This window comes from Typopeltis vanoorti, chromosome 6 (genome assembly GCF_054136105.1).
Source record: "Typopeltis vanoorti isolate ZY-2024b chromosome 6, IOZ_Tvanoo_1.0, whole genome shotgun sequence".
In the NCBI taxonomy this organism is placed as follows: Eukaryota; Metazoa; Arthropoda; class Arachnida; order Uropygi; family Thelyphonidae; genus Typopeltis; species Typopeltis vanoorti.
Genome location: NC_143554.1, coordinates 4,606,888 through 4,621,869, shown reverse-complemented (window position 1 = coordinate 4,621,869; position 14,982 = coordinate 4,606,888). Strand labels below are relative to the sequence as shown.

The window sequence follows — 14,982 nt, the reverse complement described above, 5'->3', positions numbered from 1 at the left end:
AATTTCTACTTATCAGTTTTGAATAATGAAATTTGTGAAAACGATTGCTTCAAAAAACCTTTTCATTTACTGCTGGAAAATATTTATATTAATATAGAAACTCTCCTACACAGATCTCCAGGAAATCAACAACTTCATAAAATTAGTTTTAAATTAATTTAATTATTTAAAATATTCAATAAAAAGTAATTTTCATTGTCGAATTTTTTCATCATGCCACTATAACCTTCTAAAATCTGTCATAAAATGCAATCTCAGCATTTCTTAAACTATGGTCTGAAAACTCCTGGCAGTTAACAAACATGTTCCAAAGGAAGTTCAAGAATTATGATATACATTTATAATTTTTTTTTTATATGAAAATGAAATATTGTAACCTTTTCTTATTATACATTTATAAAACTGTCCATCAGATAATAAAAGCAACATGAAACTGTTTACTCACAATAAATCTAAGGATGTTTTGGAGAAAGCAATCCCATGTAATACAGTATTTCATACAGTATCCAAAAAGTGTATTAACCAGGCTTATACAGTATCCAGAAACTGTATTAACCAGGCTTATATCAACATTATATAATGAAATATTTTAAGCTTTCAATTATAAAATTACAAAACTGTCCAATACGGAACTGCATTACCCGGCATATGTCAAAAGATACTGTTCAATCTTGGTGTAATACAATAACTCGCACAAATCCAACCAACTAATCAACCTATTAATCAGCTTTATCTGTTGACCATTAGCAGCAACAGTTCAGCAGAGCTAATATATATCAAAAACAACATTTTATTAACCTGACAAAATAAAGTCCACAAACAGTACAGTAGAATCTGGTTAATTGGATCATCAGTTAATTTGGGCAGCCATTTATTTAGAACAAATCTTGGAAAAAGAATAAAACCAAATCAAGAAAATTGCTAGTTTTCTTTGCTTATTTGGAACAGCAAGCAGTTTATTTGAGAAAGGAGACTGTTGCACTCAAGATTATCCCACTAAGGTAATCACTTGTAAGTGGTCAGTAGTTTAAGAATTATTGACACAAGGAGATCAGAAGTCATACTGTGTCAAACTACAGCTTATAAATGACTCATCCGTCCCCAGATGTTTTAAGTGATGAATGACTCATCACTCCTCTCACCAACTCAGGTTATATAACATATTACCATTTAAGAAGGAAGAGTTTCTAACTAGAGAGCTCTGTTTTGGGATAATTCTGTTTTTAATTTTTACCAAGATGTCACATACAGATTTATCAATAGCCAAAAAAATGGCTTTACTAGAACAAATTAAATACCATTTGCCCAATATCAGTAATCATCATCTGGCAGCTGGAGTGCGGAAATCTACAACTGCATGATTGATACAACAGTAGGATAAACTGTGTGAAAATTGAATACGCTATGCGAAACAGGGAACATCCCAAAAATGGGAGTGCAAAGGTAAGGATCCTGAAGTTGAGGATGCCCTAAATCAGTGGTTTTCCACTATAACTAGATGAGGAGTGTGCATGAGTGGTCCAAAGATATATAAAAGAAGTCAGAAGAGATAGTTAAGAAGCTGAGTCATGATGATTTTAAAGCAATAGATGGTCGATTGTTTGGATGGAAATGTAGATATGATATTAAATTTAAAAAAAAAACACGACAAAAAAGATAGTGCTGATGTTGTAGGTGAAAAAGTATGATGGTAATGAAACAGGCTTGTTTTATCATGCAAAGTGTATGTTTCTCTCAGAAATGCAACTGCGACTTCTGACCTAATGTCCAATCCTCACCTTCTCATGGTGTATCCTGTTAGGTGTCTACTCTAAACAAAGTATTTGAAACCAAAGGTGAACAGCTATTAGTCATGAACTATAAACTCAAATATGCAAACAATATTCAAGAAAAATTGAAAGAGTTTGAAAACAAGAACTAAACCTAGAGATAAAGTGGCAAATCCTAAAGGAAACTCAGCCAAAGAAGCATGTGGTAAAATAATCTGCAAGGATAGAAAAATCAGAAATTCATGGTGGACTTGGGAAGTTGAAGAGGCATCAAGGAAAAGAAGAAAGCATATCAAAGGTTCCTGGTGAGTCAGCTTGTGCTCTTAGGGAATACAGAGAAAAATGTAAGAAAGCAAAGCACTGTGTAAAAGTAACTAAACAAAAGTCATAGGAAGATTGGTAAAAACAGAAAATAAAACCAGAAAAGTAGCAAAATATTCTGGAGACTATTGAAAGAGCTTAGAAATGGAGAAAAGAGTACTGTAAAAGGAATCAGAGATGATAAAGGTGACTTGAAAATTGAATATAAAGATATTCTAGATGTCTAGAGTAATCACTTTTAAAGATCGGCAAATGAAACAAGTAGTGTCAGCATGGTGATAGAAAACACTTGATGGGAATACCATCAGAAATACACATCTATACTTGAGGTAAAAAAAGCCATTAAAAACTTTGTATGTGGAAAGGCAGCTGGAGTAGATGATATTCAAACAGAAATGCTCACATATAGAGGCATAAAAGGTTTAAAGTGGCTGTGTTGCATAATTCAGAAGGTTTGGCCAGAAGGTCAAATTCCAGACAATTGGAGCAGAACTCTCACAGTAAACATCTATAAAAAGGAAAACAAAATGGAATGTGAGAATTACAGAATTATTTTCCCCAGAAATGCTTAAATGAAGGTATAAAGGTTTTACCAGTGGGTGCATTGCATAATTCAGAAGGCCTGGTCAGAGGGTCAAATTCCAGATGATTGGAGCAGAGTTCTCATAGCACCCATCTATAAAAAGGGAAATAAATCTGAATGTGAGAATTACAGAGGTATTTCCCTAGTATTCCTGGTAAGATTTATGCAAGTATACTTGAGAAACTGTTGAGAAGGATTGTGAAAGAGAAGCTTCGTGTAGAGCAAGCTGGATTCAGGCCAAATAGAAGATGTGAGGATCAGATTTTCACTTTAAGACAAATAGTGGAGAAATCTTGGGAACATAACAAGAATCTATATTTAAGCTTTATAGATCTGGAAAAGGCATATATATGAAAGGTGCAAATAGGAAAGGTCTTCAAAACGCTACAGTTATTGGTGTAAATGGGCCATTCTATCAAGCAATACATAGTCTCCATTTAAGCAGCAAGTCAGTAGTTAGAATTGAAATAGCAATAGGAAGATGGTTTGATGTAAAATCAGGTGTCTGACAAAGGTGCACATTATCTCAACTGTTATTTATTATCCATATGGATATCATTATCAAGGAAAGTGGTATTAAATCTGATATCAAAATTGGTGATGTTAATCTTAGCTTTTTAATTTATGCAAATGAATTTATACATATGAATACATCCTGCACATGTTAGCAAGAATCACTGAGTAAATAGAATAACTGTTGTAATAAATTTATGAAAATCAGCAATAAAAAAGACAAAGACAATGAAAATAGGCAGAAACACTGAAAACATGAACTGTATCCTTTATTTTATATTGTTAAACCTACAGAACATGTAAAACATTTCAGCTATTTAGACAATTTTTAGTGAAGATGGTAAATTAAATATGGAAATAGACAACAGAATTAGTAAAGCTGGTATGGTAGGAAGTCGGCTGAATAAATTTATATAGAATAAGAAAGAAATTAGTCAAAACACTAAATTAGCTGCATACAAGACAATGTTCAAACCAATTTTAACTCATGGATCTGAGAGCTGGGTTAGAAATAAAAGACTTAATCAAAGACTGGAAACCTCTGATATGAGAGGTCTGAGAAAGATTAGTGGAATGAACAGATGACATCAATGGCAGTATCACATTAAAAATGAGGATATTAAGAAAGAGCTTGCCATTGTTAGCATTCAGAAATGTATTAGTACAACTAATCTCAGTGGTATGATCACTTAAACAAGAGAGAAAAGATTAGCTAAACAATTCTTTGCCAGGTTGGCAAGAAAAAGACACAGAGGAAAACCAAGATGCAGATGGATTTTTACAGTAAAAAAGTGCCTTAAAAGACACTTTTTAAAATTTTGATTGGAAGTTAGTAAAGGTGTAACTTTTTCATGTAGTACTATCATAATTATTCTGCACATACCTTGAAAGTACATATCAGAAATGTGATGATGATGATGAAAAAAGTAACTAACTATGAAGAATTTGAAGATATCGATAATAATGTTGGATGCTATAATGAAAATGAAGATTGTGAGGATGAAATAGTTGAAAGCATTCTTTCAAAACATGAAGACATGAACTAGAAGGTGAAAAAAGTGATGAAGATGACATATCTGAATTTGATCAAGTGACTACAAAGGAAGCCAGAAAATTTATTGAGCCGCTATAATAATACTTCATGCAGGAAAGCAATGTGGGGGGGTCCACATAATGAAATGTCATTTGGGATAGTTTTCTATAAGCACTGTACATTAGCTCCTTAACTACATCTGGATGGTTTTCTTTTGCCAAAAACATTTGTACAAAATTTTTAACACGTTTTGTGTGTAATATAATTTATTAGTATGCTGGCAATAAATTTATGTCTGTATTTGGCTGTATCATGAAAATTTTTTTGTATATAAGTATAAAATGTAGTTCGTCCTTGGTTTTTGGACACCAGTGCATTAACATGAAACTCTGCATAATTCAGCCAAAATGTTCTAGTCCCAGTGTGTTCCAAATAACTAGAATTTAAATGTACGTTATATCAGGTGATCAAAAAAGTTCAAGCATTCATAGGATTCTCACTGTGATACAAGAATATAAATATACTGCTCGTATAAAACTTCCAATTTTTAGTAGAGGAAAATCATTTCAAAATCTGTTTCCAATGTCCAGTAATAAAAAAAGTGATAATCAAATGGCGATATATCCATAAATGGGTGATGAAAGCAAGATCAGTTGTAGATCGCAAGTGGAAGACTGTAGTGCTGGTCACTAATTAGTTGGTATGTCTCTAGATGGTTCAAGAGTTGGTTGTTGATGACATTCTCTATAATTTTTGAGAAAACAAAAGTGAGAGCAAATGGACGGTAGTTTGTTGGTTGACTTTTATCACCTTTCTTTGGGACAGGCTGGATGTGGATCTGTTTCCATGTTGTTGGGTAGATACCAGATGAATAGATTGAAGAGGTGATACAGGCTAGGCGTTACTTCTGGGAGACAAATATTTAACACGATAGCTTTTGTGTTCAGGTTGTTAAGGATTCATTGGATTTCTTTTTCTCGGAAAACTATGGTAGACATGAAGGGAGTGTTCCTTGTGGAGTGGAGGGAACTTTTCCCAGGTCATCAATGCAGGAATTGGAAGAGAAGCGTGATGCAAGTAGTTGGCCTTGTCTTTTGGTGAGGTGACTACAGTACCATCTGAACGTGAGAGTGGTGGAAACCTGGGTGGGCAGAAGCTGCACCCAATGGCCTTGGTAAGGGACCAGAAGGAGTGACTGCCATTTGAGCAGGAGACAAGTTTGCAGCATTTGATCCTTTCAAAGTCTGACTTGGACTTGGTGATGATTCTTTTACAACTGTTGCAGGCTGCAGTACAGGCAGAGGGCAGCTGGAGTTTTGATCTTGAGCCAATTGTGGTAAGCAGAGGTTTTTTCTTTTACAGCATTACAATACTTTTTTGAGAACCAAGGCTTGGATGGTGGCTGAGAGTTTGGAGTGAGATAGGGGGATGAAAGCCTTCGTTCCTGTGAGGATGATTTCTGTTATTTGGTCTGAGCACGTGTTTGCATCAGAAGAATTGAGGCAGTAATTGACCATGGGAAAGAGGAATAGAAGTCACAGAGATCCTCCCAGTTGGCACCCTTGCAGTGCCAGAAGACACGAGACTGTGAACTGATGGTTGTAGATTGTTCTGCAGCAAAAGCGACTTGTATGATGTTGTGGTTTATAGATTTCAATCTCTTAATGCGCTTCTAATTGCATCAGTCCACCTATATCTTCCTCTGCATCTTTTCTGCCACCCTTTCGATGAAAGGGTGGCAGAAAAGATGCAGAGGAAGATATTTCACCCTGGTTTGTTACTGTAGTTCTATTCTGTTTAAGCCTCCTCACACATTCTTGAATATTGACAATGTCACTTGCATTCTTCTCCTATCACAAAAATTATCATTATATAATGCTATTGCATTATCTTGTGCACACCTTTAGGACAAATATCGAGAATATAACGATGACATGAAAACAGGTTGTGAAATATTGCTATTTCATGGTGCATATCTTGTCACTTTTAAAAAAATAATGAAAAAAAGAAAGAAAGAAAAAGAAATTGTAGATTATTAAAAGTAGCTTAAAATCACCAAGTAGAATATTTTGAGATAATTTAAAAATTAATGTGGTTGAAATTAAGTAGGTTAATTATGAAGGACTTTATATTGCATTTTTATATTGTGTGACAGTTATATTTATAGAAGATGCAAGTTGAAGAAATTGCACACCTGTGTGTGAGTGAGTAGAGTGTATTAGTGTATTATTCTATATAGAAAAGGGGCAATCAATCAATCTAATTACCGTTTTCTGTATAGAATCAAGTATTTTTAGGGCTCTTTGGGCATCACCCCAGATATGAGAGCAGTATTCAATGGTTGGACAAATTTGTGTAGACTGTTTAGCTGTTTGGAGTTCAAGAAATACCAAGCAAAAGAGAAAACCTAATTTTTTTTTTAGATGCAGAGGCAGCAATATTTGTGATGTCTGTGCCAAGAGCAATTTCTGGTTAGTTATTCCAAGAGGTAATTCCTGAATAGAGATTTGGGTATTGTCAAAGGTAAGACAAGAAGTAAAAGGTTCTTTTCTTCTGGGAAATAATATAATCCAAACCCCAATGATGAATGTTTCAAAGATAAGAATTTAAGGTTAGGGTTGAAAATAGGAAGAAAGATTGAAAACATCAACTGCATCGTGAATGGAGAATCTATAGAACAAGTAAAACATTTCAGCTACTTAGGCACAATTTTTAGAGAAGATGGTAAATTAAATATGAAAATATACAACAGAATCAACAAAGCTGGTATGGTAGGAAGTCAATAATATAATGAAAAAATTTATATGGAATAAGAGAGAAATTGGTCAAAACACTAAATTAGCCATATACAAGACAGTGTTCAAACACGGATCCGAGAGATGGGTTAGAAATAAAACACTTAAACAAAGACTGGAGACCACAAATATGTGAGTCCTTAGAAAGATTAGGGGTGTGAACAGATGGTATTGATGGCAATATCATTTTAAAAACGGGAATATTAGGAAAGAACTTGACATTGTTAGCATTGAGAAATGTGTCAGCAGAGCTAATACTCAGGTGGTATGATGGTCTGAGAAGAAATATTTGCAAAACGAGTGTTCTCTGCCAGGTTGGCAACAAAAAGATCCAGAGGAAGACCAAGATATAAAAAGTGCATTAGAAGAAAGAAATATAAGATCTGATAATGTTGGAGTCTTGACAGATAACAGATTGATTTGGAGGAAAATTGTTGATAAGAAGTTAGTAATGATGTAAATTTTTCATCTAGTACTATCATATCCTGTACACTCCTTGAGAGTACATGTCAGGAATTTGATGATGATTTGTGAGCTGGGTTAGAAATAAAACACTTGATCAAAGAATGGAGACCACAGATATAGGTGTTATGAGAAAGATTGGAGAAGTGAACAGATAGCATCAATGGCAGTATCACATTAAAAAAATGAAAACATTAGGAAAGAACTTGTCATTGTTAGTATTCAGAAATGTGTTAGTAGAGCTAATCTCAGGTGGTATGGTCATTTAAATAGAATGGGAGAGGAAAGATCAGCAAAATAAGTGTTCTTTCTGAATGACCATACCACCTGAGATTAGCTAGAAGGAAAATTGCTGATCATAAGTAAGCGTAACTTTCTCATGTAGCACTATTATAATTATCCTGTACACTCTTCCCGCCCCCAAGGATACATATATCAGGAACTGGATGTTGATGAAAATATATTTCTAAAATATCTGGTGTAAAATAATTTTTTACCTTTCAGGTAAAAAAGTCAGTTTTAGGCTATGCTTAAGGGTCAAAGCTGTATAACTGAGAGGAGACCTCCACATAGCCTTTAAAGCAATGCGGAGAACCGACCAAGACTTCTGACCTAATGTCCAAACCTCACCTTCTCGTGGTGCACCCTGTTGGGTATCCACCTGGATACTGAACGAACAAGAAAGGGCTGGCAGTTTGGGATTTAGACGACCAAATTGTATTCTTATTGGCTTAAATCAATATATGAAATGATGGTACAACATGACAAAATTTCTTGCCGGCTGAGGTGTCACCTGCTTAAACAAGGTCCGCATTGTTTTCGCCAGGGAACCAAGGTGAACAGCGTAAAGTCAGCTACTGGAACAAATCTGAAAACACACCCCAACTCAACATCACCAGAGTTAAAGATCAGTACTATCAACATAAGACGCCTGAATGGCAAAGAAATGGAGCTAGCTGAGGAATAAGATAAGTACCAGATCGACATAATAGGGGTGACTGAAACAAAAAAGACCAGAACTGGTGAGATCTTTCTGAGCAATAAATACAAAATGTTATATTCAGGAAATGAAGGAGAAGCCATAGTATTCAACACAAAGTACGAGGCTAATCTTCTTGAATGGCAGGCAGTCTCAAATAGAGTGATGTGGGCAAATATCAGAATGGGGAATTGAACAATGAGACTTATTTGTGCCTAGGGTCCCACAGAAGATTCTACTAAGATAGAAGTGGAGGAATGTTTTGATGCTTTAGACAAAGCAACTGACACAATGAAAAAAGAAAAGTTGGTCATTGTTGGAGATCTAAATAGCAGAGCAGGAAATGATTGTCAGACATACAAAAATATTTTGGGAAAATTTGGAGAAAAGAGCAAAGCTAATAATAATGGCAAATACCTGTTGGATTTCTGCTGAGGACATGGACTGGTTATTACTAACACCATGTTTAAACATAAAAATGTGCACAAATTCACATGGAGAGAAGAGGCAAGGAATAAGAAAAATCTCATTGACTATGTTATTGTTGATAATGATGTTTTCTCCCTGGTGCAGGACACCAGTGTACAGAGGATTTGAAATTGGAAGTGTTCACTATTTAGTCTTGAGCAGGATAAAATTAATTTCATATTGAAAAGAATAACATGTAAGAAAGTTTTAAAGCGAATAAACGTTGAGCAGTTCTCAGATGTGATCTGCAGATGAAAATACACAAAGATTATTGAAGAAAAAAATGAAACGGTTTGAGAACAGGAATCAAACCTTGGAGATTCAGTAGCAAGCCTTGAAGAAAGCCCTGATTGATTCAGCTAGAGAAGCATGTGGTGAAATTGACTGCAAGGATTGAAAAATTAGAACTCCATGGGGGATACAGGAAGTTAAAGAGGCAGCAAAGGAAAATAATAAAGCATATCAAAAGTTCCTGGTAAATAAGTCAGCTTGTGCTCTTAGAGAATACAGAGACAAATGCAAGAATGCTAAACACTGTGTAAAACTAGCTAAACAAAAGTTATGGGAGGCCTTTGGCAAGAATATAGAAAATAAATATCAAGAAGGTGGCAAAATATTCAGGAGGTTGTTGAAGAAGCTTAGAAATGGAGGAAAGAGTGCTGTAAAAGGAGTTAAATGATGTTAAAGGTGACATTAAAAAAAGGTGAAAAAGATATCCTTGAAGTATGGAGTAATTACTTCAAAAAATTACTAAATGAAACAAGCAGTGATAGCACAGTGGTAAAAAACATCCAACAGACATACAGTCAGGAATACATATCCATACTTGAAGTAGAAAAAGCCATCAAAGGCTTGAAATGTGGAAAGGCAGCAGGAGTAGATGATATTCAACCAGAAATGCTGAAGTATGGTGGTATAAAAGTGTTACAGTGGCTGCACTGCATAGTTCAGAAAGCCTGGACAGAGGGACAAATTCCTGATGATTGGAGTAGAGCTCTCAAAGTACCCATATATAAAAAGGGAAATAAAACTGCATGTGAGAATTACAGAGGTATTTCCCTACTGAGTGTTCCTGGCAAGATCTATGCAAGTATACTTGAGAAACGGTTGAGAAGAATTGTGGAAGAAAAGCTTGGTGAAGAACAAGCTGGATTCAGGCCAAATAGAGGCTGTCAGGATCAGATCTTCACTTTACGACAGATAGTCGAGAAAGCATGGGAATATAACAAAGATCTGTATTTAAGTTTTGTCGATTTGGAAAAAGCATATGACAAGGCACCAAGAGAGAAGCTATTCAATACGCTACAGTTATATGGAGTCAATGGGGCATTATATCAAGCAATACTTAGTCTTTATTTGAGTTATAAGTTGGCAGTTAGAATTAAAGAAGTACAGGAAGATGGTTTAATGTTAAATCTGGTGTGAGACAAGGATATAGATTATCCCCTCTGGTATTCATTATCTATATGGATCACATTATGAAGAAAATTGGTATTAAATCTGATATCAAAATTGGAGATGTTGATCTTACCTTTTTGCTTTATGCGGACAATGTTATACTTCTAAATAAATCCTCTACAAGTCTGCAAGATTCTCTGACTAAATTGAATAACCATCGTAATAGATTTGGTAACGAAGGTCAGCAATAACAAGACAAAGACAATGAAAATAGGCAGAAGCATTGAAAATATCGACTGCATTGTGAATTTGAGAACCTATAGAACAAGTAAAACATTTCAGCTACTTAGGCACGATTTTGAGTGAAGATGGTAAATTAAATGTGTAAAATAGACAACAAAATCAGCAAAGCTGGTATGGTGGGAAGTCGATTGAATAAATTCATATGGAATAAGAGAGAAATTAGTCCGAACACTAAAGTAGCTGTATACAAGACAGTGTTCAAACCAGTTTTAACTTATGGATCTGAGAGCTGGGTCAGAAGTAAAACACTTGACCAAAGACTAGAGACCGCAGATATGAGAGTCCTGAGAAAGATTAGTTGCGTGAACATATGGCAATATCATATTAAAAATGAGGAGATTAGAAAAGAACTTGACATTGTCATCATTCAGGAATGCATTAGCAGAGCTAATCTCAGGTGGTATGGTCACTTAAACAGAATGGGCGAGGAAAGATTAGCAAAACATGTGTTCTCTGCCAGGTTGGCAGGAAAACGACCCAGAGGAAGACCAAGATACAGGTGGATTGATATGGTACAAAGTGCCTTAGATGATAGAAATATAAGATCTGATAATGTTGGAGTCTTGACAAGTAACAGACTGATTTGGAGGAAAATTGTAAATAGGAAGTTAGTAATGATGTAAATTTTTCATGTAATACTATCATATCTTGTACATCCCGTGAGGGTACATGTCAGGAATTTGATGATGATGATGTAAAATTATGATAATTTCTTGATATCTGCTGGCCAAAATGTAGTACAGTTCTTTAACTTGAAAATGTCGACTCCATGAATTGTCTCATTTGCTATTATGAAATGTTGCTGAAGTTTCGCAAAATATTTTATAATATAGAGTTACAAACTGTTTTAATAACTACAATATTTTATAAAATTCTTCTTCCTTCTTTTATCTTGCTGTGTCCATGGTTTTCTATTCATTTAAATACAACCATATGCAAGGTGGTTAGCCCTATGCCTCCCAGTGTATCCGATGTCTGTAGAAGTGTTGAGTTCTCAAGGCCAGTTTGCCTGCTTGCAGAATAAAAAATCCTAGATAAACTGGGAGAAAAACTCTGCAGTCCACGTCCAAGACCGGCTAACTAGACTATGTCAGAGGATGATCCTAAACTCCTCATGTCAGTGACAGGAATCGAACCAAGGACACTCCTTTCCCAGGCATGTGGTTGAAAAGCACATAGCCAATCAGCTAACCATGCAGACTATAAAATTATTTATTAACATAAATTTTTATTCTCTTTGTGGAGGCAAAAACAAGTAAATTTAATTATAATGATAAATTAAATAAATTTCACAATAGTATTAAAAGAAAAGTGCTCTATATTATTGTAAATCTGAGGGGGGGAGGGAGGGGTGCTATGTTTAATTATCCCAATTTCTTTCCTTTTTTTTTTTTTTTTTTTTTTTTTTTTTTTTTTTTTTTTTTTTTTATAAGACTGCTCTATACATAAATCACCTAATTTATTAAAACAAAATGTGATGTATCTGAATGAATGCCATCAGATACTCCACACCTGATGTTAATTAAGTCTAGGAATGAATAAGGGTCAAAGCTGTATAATTGAGAGGAGACCTCCACATAACCTTTAAAGGAATGTGGAGAACCGACCAGGGCTTCTGACCTAATGTCCAATCCTCACCTTCTCGTGGTGAACCCTGTTGGGTATCTACTTTGATACTGAATGAACGAGGATGGGCTGGCAATTTGGGATTTAGCCGACCAAATTGTATTCTTATTGGTTAAACCAAAATAAAAAATAATGGTACAACATGACAAAATTTCATACCGGCTGGGGTGTCGCCCGGTTAAACAAGGCCCCCGTTGTTTTCGCCAGGGAACCAGGGCGAACAGCGAAAAGTCAGCTACTGGAACAAATCTGAAAACAAACCCCAACTCAACATCACCAGAGTTAATGATCGGTACTATCAACGTAAGAAGCCTAAATGGCAAAGAAATGGAGCTAGCTGAGGAATTAGATAAGTACCAGATCGACATAATAGGGGTGACTGAAACAAAAAAGACCAAAACTGGTGAGATCTTTCTGAGCAGTAAATACAAAATGTTATATTCAGGCAATGACGATCAAGGAAAAGAAGGAGTAGCCATAGTATTCAACACAAAATATGAGGCTAATCTTCTTGAATGGCAGTCAGTCTCAAGTAGAGTAATGTGGGCAAATATGAGAATGGGGAACTGGACAATGAGACTTATTTGTGCCTATGGTCCCACAGAAGGTTCTACTAAGGTAGAAGTGGAGGAATTTTTTGAGGCTCTAGAGAAAGCTACCGACACAATGAAAAAGGAAAAGTTGGTCCTTGCTGGGGATCTAAATAGCAGAGTAGGAAATGATTGCGAGACATATAAAAATATTTTGGGAAAATTTGGAGAAAAGAGCAAAGCTAATAATAATGGCAAATATCTGTTGGATTTCTGCTCAGGACATGGACTGGTTATTACTAACACAATGATCCAACATAAAAATGTGCACAAATTCACATGGAGTAAGAATAAGAAATAAGAATAAGAAAAGTCTCATTGACTATGTTATTGTTGATAGTGATGTTTTCTCCCTGGTGCAGGACACCAGAGTGTGCAGAGGATTTTGAAATTGGAAGCGATCACTATTTAGTCTTGAGCAGGATAAAATTGAATTTCATATTGAAAAGAATAACATGTAAGAAAGTTTTAAAGTGAATAAACGTTGAGCAGCTCTCAGATGTGAACTGTAGACTAAAATACAGAAAGATTATTGAAAAGAAAATGAAAGAGTTTGAGAACAAGAATCAAACCTTGGAGATTCAGTGGCAAACTCTGAAGAAAACATTGATTCATTCTGTCAGAGAGGCATATGGTGAGGTTGTGTGCAAGGATAAAAAAATCAGAACTCCCTGGTGGACACAGGAAGTTAAACAGGCAGTGAAGGAAAAGAAGAAAGCATATCAAGTTTCTGGCAAATAAATCAGCTTTTACTCTTACAGAATACAGAGACAAATGTAAGAAAGCTAAAGAGTGTGTAAAACTAGCTAAACAAAAGTCATGGGAGGACTTTGGCAAGAATATAGAAAATAAATATCAAGAAGGTGGCAAAATATTCTGGAGGTTGTTGAAGAAGTTTAGGAATGGAGGAAAGAGTGCTGTAAAAGGAGTTAGAGATGATAAAGGTGACATGAAAACAGGAGAAAAAGATATCCTTGAAGTATGGAGTAATTACTTTGAAAAACTGCTAAATGAAACAAGCAGTGATGACAGCACAGTGATAAAAAACACTGACCAGGCATGCAGTCAGGAATAAATATCCATTCTTGAAGTAGAAAAAGCCATCAAAGGCTTGAAATGTGGAAAGGCAGCAGGAGTAGATGATATTCGACCAGAAATGCTGAAGTATGGTGGTATAAAAGTCTTACAGTGGCTGCACTGCATAGTTCAGAAAGACTGGACTGAGGGACGAATTCCCGATGATTTGAGTAGAGCTCTCATAGTACCCATATATAAAAAGGGAAATAAAACTGCATGAGAATTACAGAGGTATTTCCCTACTGAGTATTCCTGGCAAGATCTATGCAAGTATACTTGAGAAACGGTTGAGAAGAATTGTGGAAGAAAAGCTTGGTGAAGAACAAGGTGGATTCAGGCCAAATAGAGGCTGTCAGGATCAGATCTTCACTTTACGACAAATAGTCGAGAAAGCATGGGAATATAACAAAGATCTGTATTTAAGTTTTGTCGATTTGGAAAAGGCATATGACAAGGTGCCAAGAGAGAAGCTATTCAATACGCTGCAGTTATATGGTGTCAACGGGGCATTATATCAAGCAATACTTAAGTCTTTATTTGAGTTGTAAGTCAGCAGTTAGAATTGAAGGAAGTACAGGAAGATGGTTTAATGTTAAATCTGGTGTGAGACAAGGATGTACATTATCCTCTCTGTTATTCATTATCTATATGGATCACATTATGAAGGAAAGTGGTATTAAACCTGATATCAAAATTGGAGATGTTAATGTCAGCTCTTTGCTTTATGCAGATGATGTTATACTTCTAAATAAATCCGCTACAAGTCAGCAAGATTCTCTGACTAAATTGAATAGCTGTTGTAATAGATATGGTATGAAGGTCAGCAATAAAAAGACAAAGACAATGAAAATAGGCAGAATCATTGAAAATGTCAACTGTGTTGTGAATGGAGAACCTGTGGAACAAGTAAAACATTTCAGTTACTTAGGCACGATTTTTACTGAAGATGGTAAATTAAATATAGAAATAGACAACGAAATCAGCAAAGCTGGTATGGTGGGAAGTCAATTGAATAAATTCATATGGAATAAGAGAGAAATTAGTCGGAACACTAAATTAGCTGTA

The 14,982-nt window shown here is 35.2% G+C and overlaps 1 protein-coding gene across 1 annotated transcript in view; it reads right to left on the bottom strand.

Annotated features, from left to right (window-relative positions):
• Positions 1–14,982, bottom strand: part of LOC150105257 (116 kDa U5 small nuclear ribonucleoprotein component) — a 358,330-nt gene that overhangs the window by 267,587 nt on the left and 75,761 nt on the right. The window lies entirely within an intron of this gene.